Below are 5,508 nucleotides of genomic sequence, written 5' to 3' on the forward strand. Positions count from 1 at the left end.
AGTGGATGCACATTGAGGCCATACTCTTAAGTGAAATTAATAGGACACACATAAATACCAAATAATTTCTGTGGTCTGAAAAACTAAAAGTGTAAATAAGGATCAAAATGTATAATTGATATTGTGTAATAGGAAGAAAAGGTCTAAAGGTGTAGGGGAAATGGGAGGGATAGGGGAAAGGAAAGAAGGGAAAAGAAAAAAGAGAAAAGAAAAAAATGGAAACAAAGTCTCTGTAAAAAGGGAAGGGAGGAGGGGATTAAGGGAGGGCAGGGGTATGGGGAAAAAATGAGAACGAAGATCTGTCATGTAAAGGTACAAGATCCCAATGATGAATGTAACTACACTTAAAATGTACCCCCCCCAATTTAGCTTCTTCCCCAGGAAAGCACCAAATGGCGGGTGATGCCGGTGTAGCGGGAGGGCCTGGAGGCCCCAGGGGCCCAGGCATGGGAGGCTGTGGCGCTTTGGGCTCGGCAGTGGCCTTCAAGGCCGCAGGGTTTGTGGTGGTGAGGTGGAGGCCAAGGAGTGGATTCCTGTCACCAGGTTGCGGGGGCTGGTCAAGGACACGAAAATCAAGTTCTTGGAGGAAATGTATCTCTTCTCCTTACCCATCAGGAGTCTGAGATTATTGACTTTTTCCTGGGCACATCCCTCAGGGATGAAGTTCTGAAGATCACGCCGGTGCAGAAGCAAACTCATGCTGACCAGATTTAAGGCATCTGTCGCCTTAAAGGCATCTGGGGACAGGACGTAGCCACTGCCATTCGCGATGCCATCATTTTGGCCAAGCTCTCCCTTGTCCCCGTGTGGAGAGGCTACTGGGGGAACAAGATCAGCAGGCCTCACACTGTCCCTTGCAAGGTGACGGGCCGCTGGGGCTCTGTGTTGGTGCATCTGAGCCCTGCCCCCAGAGGCACTGGCATTGTGTCAGCCCCTGTGCCCAAGAAGCTGCTGCTGATGGCTGCTACTCCTCTGTCGGGGGCTGCACTGCTACTCTGGGCAACTTTGCTAAGGCCACCTTTGATGCCATCGCCAAGGCCTACAGCTACCCGACCCTGGACCTCTGGAAAGAGACTGTCTTTACCAGGTCTCCCTACCAGGAATTCACTGACTATCTTGTGAAAACTCACACCAGTCTCTCTTCAGAGGACTCAAGCTCCAGAGGTACCTACAACTTAAGGATTTCTACAGAAGAAAAATAAAAATGAATGAAATCTGGAAAAAAAATTTTTTAAAAGTCATCTTTATTAGTTAGGGTCACAGAAAAATTGAGTGGAAAACACAGATTTCCCATATGCCTCCTATCTGCCCACAGCCTTCCCCACAATCAGAGTGGCCTGTTTGTTAGAATAAATGAACACTGATGCCTGGTGATCCCAGCACTGAGGGAGGCTGAGGCAGGAGAATCACCACAAATTTGAGGCCAGTCTGGGCTACATATTGAGTTCAGGGCCAACCTGAGTTACATAGTAAGACCCTGTCTCAAGAAACCAGAAAAAAAGGGGGTGGGTGGGGCTGGGCCTGAATGGTGCACACCTATCTCAGCACTCTGGGAAGCTGAAGGAGGAGGATCAAGAGTTCAAATCCTGCCTGGGAAACTGAGTGACTTAGCAAGATCCAAAATAAAAAACAAAAAGTTCTGGGGATGTTGCTGAGTGTGAAGACCCTGGGTTTGATCCCCAGTACTGAAGAAAGAAAAAAGAAAAGAAAGAAGGTGGGGGAGAAAAGAGAGAGAGAAACATTGTCACTAGAGCACATAGCACTGAGTTCACTGTTACGGCTGTGTCTAGATGTTCCCAAAAGTCTCACACAGTCACAGGTGGGGCTTTTTCAGAGGTGGCTGGATCAGGGAGTGCGTGTGATTGACTCATGGTGTAAGCTAGGATGGAGGGTGGGTGATTACTGAATCAGTCCACTGACTGGTTTGGCATTGTCCTCATCCTAATAGCTTGGATACAATATAAAGGACAGAAAGAGGCTTGTCTTGTCCCTGGCTGGCTTTGCTACCTTCTGCCTACCCTGCCATGCACTGTTTTTCCTCTGCGATGCCCTTCTGTTGTGCCACCTGCCTTGGAGCCAGCTGATTATGGACTGAAACCTCTACAGACTCTGAGACAAATGAACCTTTCCCTTTTAACTTTGGTTGTCAGGTATCTTGTCTTAGCAACGACAGAAAAGTAACTAAGAGTCACTCTTGGTGTTGTACCATCTACAGATCTGGACAATTGTACAGTGACGTACTCCTCCCTTTGCAGTATCATATAGCGTAGTTTCACTGCCCTAAAACTACTCTGTGTGCTGTGTTGGGGGGTGACTTTTAAGAGACAGACAGGAAGGGGATGGTGAAGAACCAGGAGAGGAGGAGGTTACAGGAGGGAAGGTTCCCTGTCTAGGACACCTCCATTTACACCAGCAGCCCTGGTCTACTTGTTAACAGCTTCCCCTTTCACCATTGGAGGGCTCATGGTATGCTTCCCTGTGGTGCTTCTTCCAGGAGAGGTTGGATATGATGAGAACTGAGCAGGATGGCTCAGATCTGTCCACTAAGGACTCTTGTAAATTGAAATTTGCCTGGGCTACAAAGGTTTGGACCTTGCCCTGCATGCATGGTGGGCTGGAGGATCTACAGTGGCTCAGTTGCTGTGTAAAAGCAGAACGCGAAGTCACGGCCGCAAGGCTGCGTGGAGAATGGGAGTGCAGAGCGGTGGTTATCAGCCCTGGCTGAGCTGCTGGTCATCAGAGGCTTTTCAGTTCCAGAACTCCAACATCAGAACATCTGGGAGGGACGCCAGAGATCCCAGGTGAGTCGCATGTGCAGCCAGGCGTGAGAACTCTGGTTTGGATAGGGAGAGTTGGATGGACTCTGTGGGCACAGCCGGTCACGAACACACTCAACACCTTACCTTACAGGGTTCATACCCTCGCCTGACCACGGCGTAGCAAGCTCTTCTTCCTGGCTCCCTTGCCATCCTGTTGCTGGTCTGTGTCACCCACCCCTTCCCTCAGACCTCCCAAATAGGGTCACCAGATTAAATACAGAATGCCTGGTGACGTGTGATTTTTGGACCCAGTATGTCCCAAATATTGTACAGACATCTACTTATCAATTTCTTCATTACTTATTTGAAATTCTGAAGTCACTGGCTAAGGGCTGGGGATGTTGCTCAGTGGTGCTGTGCCTGCCTGGTAAGCGCAAGGTATTCGATTACCAGTGCCAGAAAACAAACAAACAAACAGAAGTCACTGGGTATTCATTCTTGCCCACGGCAATTGGAAGCAGAGTGAGAGCAGGAAAAGAACCAGAGAGAGAGAGAGAGAGAGAGTCAGGGATTGGGGACAGGATGTACACTCCAAAGGCACACCCCCATGACCGAATTCCTCCAGCTAGGTCCCCCCTCCTAAGAGCCATTCAGCTAATAAACTCATCAGTGGGTTAATCTATTGATGAGGTCAGCAATCTCATGATCCAGTCATCTCTCTGGGTCTCATCTCTGGACCCTGCCTCATGAGTCTTTGGGGGACACTTCATGTTGAAACCGTAACACGTCTCCAGGTTGTGTGCATGGTCAATGGAACAGAATGTAGATGTAGTGGCATTTCCTTGAGTATCTCCGAATGGCTGTGATTGGCCACCAGGGGGTGCAACTGTATCAAAGACTAAGTAAGGACAAAGGAGGCCTCTCTGGGGGAGCTGAAGTGTGGAGGTGGGGCTGCCAGCTGAGGTCGTGAGGTGTTCCCCCCACCAGATTCAAAGGTAAAGCCTGAGGGGGTTTTCTGGTCAACCCTGAGACGTCTGTTGATGGTCTCCAGCAGGGGGCAATGGGAAACAGCCAGGAAGTAGATGGTTGTGTAGCATAGTGAGCCCCCTGGGTTTTGGTGGGCCTCACACAGCTGAGAGGGGTCCGAGAAGGGAATCCCAGTGACAAAGAAAAGGCTGCATGGGGTAGGGGTGTCTGGGCTGGTCTTGGGTCTCTCCAAGGTTAGGGCGAAGTGTGTGCCAGGCATCGCAGTCCCTCCCCAGGTCAGGGGTGAAAGCAGGGGCGCCCTCTGCAGTGAGGCAGCAGGAATGTACCTAAGGGCGTTGTTCAGGGATTCCAGGAGCCTGGGATGGGCAGGTGTGGAGGGGGTAGGATGTAGCTCAGTGGCACCGCACCAGACTGGCAAGCACAAGGTCCCGAGTTTAATCCCTGGTACAAAAAAAAAAAAAAAAAAAAAAAAAAACAAAATCATGAATTTCCGCCAGCTGCCCCCCATAAGTCTTCAACTGAGGAACAGGACATGCCTTCCCAGCATCCCAGAACCCCTGGGCAGCTGCTGACCTGGCATCTCACAGCCCTACTCTTGTGCCCTGGCTTCTCTCAGTGCTGTGTTAGCATCACCCATAGCATTGTACTTCACATAGTTTGTTCAGCAGGACCCCATACTGCTCTGTGTGTACTCCACGGTCCTTTTGTGGAATGGTTGGTATTTAGATGGGTTCCAGTTTGGAAACCATGAAAAGTGCAGCTGGGAACCTCCCTGCTCTTTGCCTGTTGAGGAATGGGATGAGGCCTGCTCCCTCCTCTCAGAAGTGGGGTTCATGCTTCCCTGACAGGACCGGCACGTGGATTGTGAAAGCTGTTTGCCCAGGGCTCAGCATGAAGCAAGGGGCGGAAATGGCAACAGGAAAGTGTACCTTCCCCTCATATCTTAACTTTCTGGGACATGGGCAAGCTGGCCTCTGACAGGCAGAGGGTGAGGTGCTGGTGCCCAGCTGGTTGGGTAATCCCTGTGCATCCACTGTGCCAGCACTAACATTCATGCTCAGCAGAACGGGGACAGGACCCGAGCCGCTAAGCCCTACTGGTAAGCTGTGCTGCAGGAGGCGGGGCTGGGGGATTAGAACTCTCTGAGAATGCCAGCGGCACCTGCCATAGCTGCCTTGAAGCCTGGAGTCTGGGTTCCCTGGTTGCTGCGTCTGTGGATGGGCCCCCGGGGACATCGCTCTGTGGTGGGGAGCTGAGGCCTCGCTCCAAAATCCTGGTAAGTGACCTCCAGTCCCGGCTGTCAGCCATGAGCTTTGTGAGTGTCTTTGAGGACAGAGGGAGGGAGGAGGGTGGGGGGAGACCCCCCTAGGGACTGTGAAGGACCTGGGAAGCTGCAGGGTGTCAGGGCAGATGAGGGGTCCATGTGGGCCCATCCTGTGAGCTGAGAGAGGGGCAGGCAGTGTCTTGTGCACGTCCCATGCTTCTCTCCGCTGCCCCTGGCCTCTCTATCCAAGCCCATGTTCCATCTTGTGTGCACATGGCTCAGTCTCAAGCCACCTAGACTCCTGAACAGCCCATTTTCATTTTTTCTTTCTTTCTTTTGCTGTACCAGGGGTTGAACCCAGGCCTTTACACTGAGCTATATCTCCAGCCCTTAAAAAATTGTTTTTATTAAGACATGCTTGCTACATTGTCCAGGCTGGCCTTGAACTTATGATCCGCTTGCCTCAGCTTTCCAGGGTGCTGGGATTACAGGCGTGCA

At 51.2% G+C, this 5,508-nt stretch overlaps 1 pseudogene; it reads left to right on the forward strand.

Annotated features, from left to right (window-relative positions):
- Positions 1-392: 392 nt before the first annotated feature.
- On the forward strand, positions 393-1,179 carry LOC104858318 (annotated as a pseudogene).
- Positions 1,180-5,508: the final 4,329 nt, after the last annotated feature.

Source organism: Fukomys damarensis, unplaced genomic scaffold (assembly GCF_012274545.1).
Source record: "Fukomys damarensis isolate Sample0158 unplaced genomic scaffold, DMR_v1.0_HiC HiC_scaffold_23, whole genome shotgun sequence".
Lineage (NCBI taxonomy): Eukaryota > Metazoa > Chordata > Mammalia > Rodentia > Bathyergidae > Fukomys > Fukomys damarensis.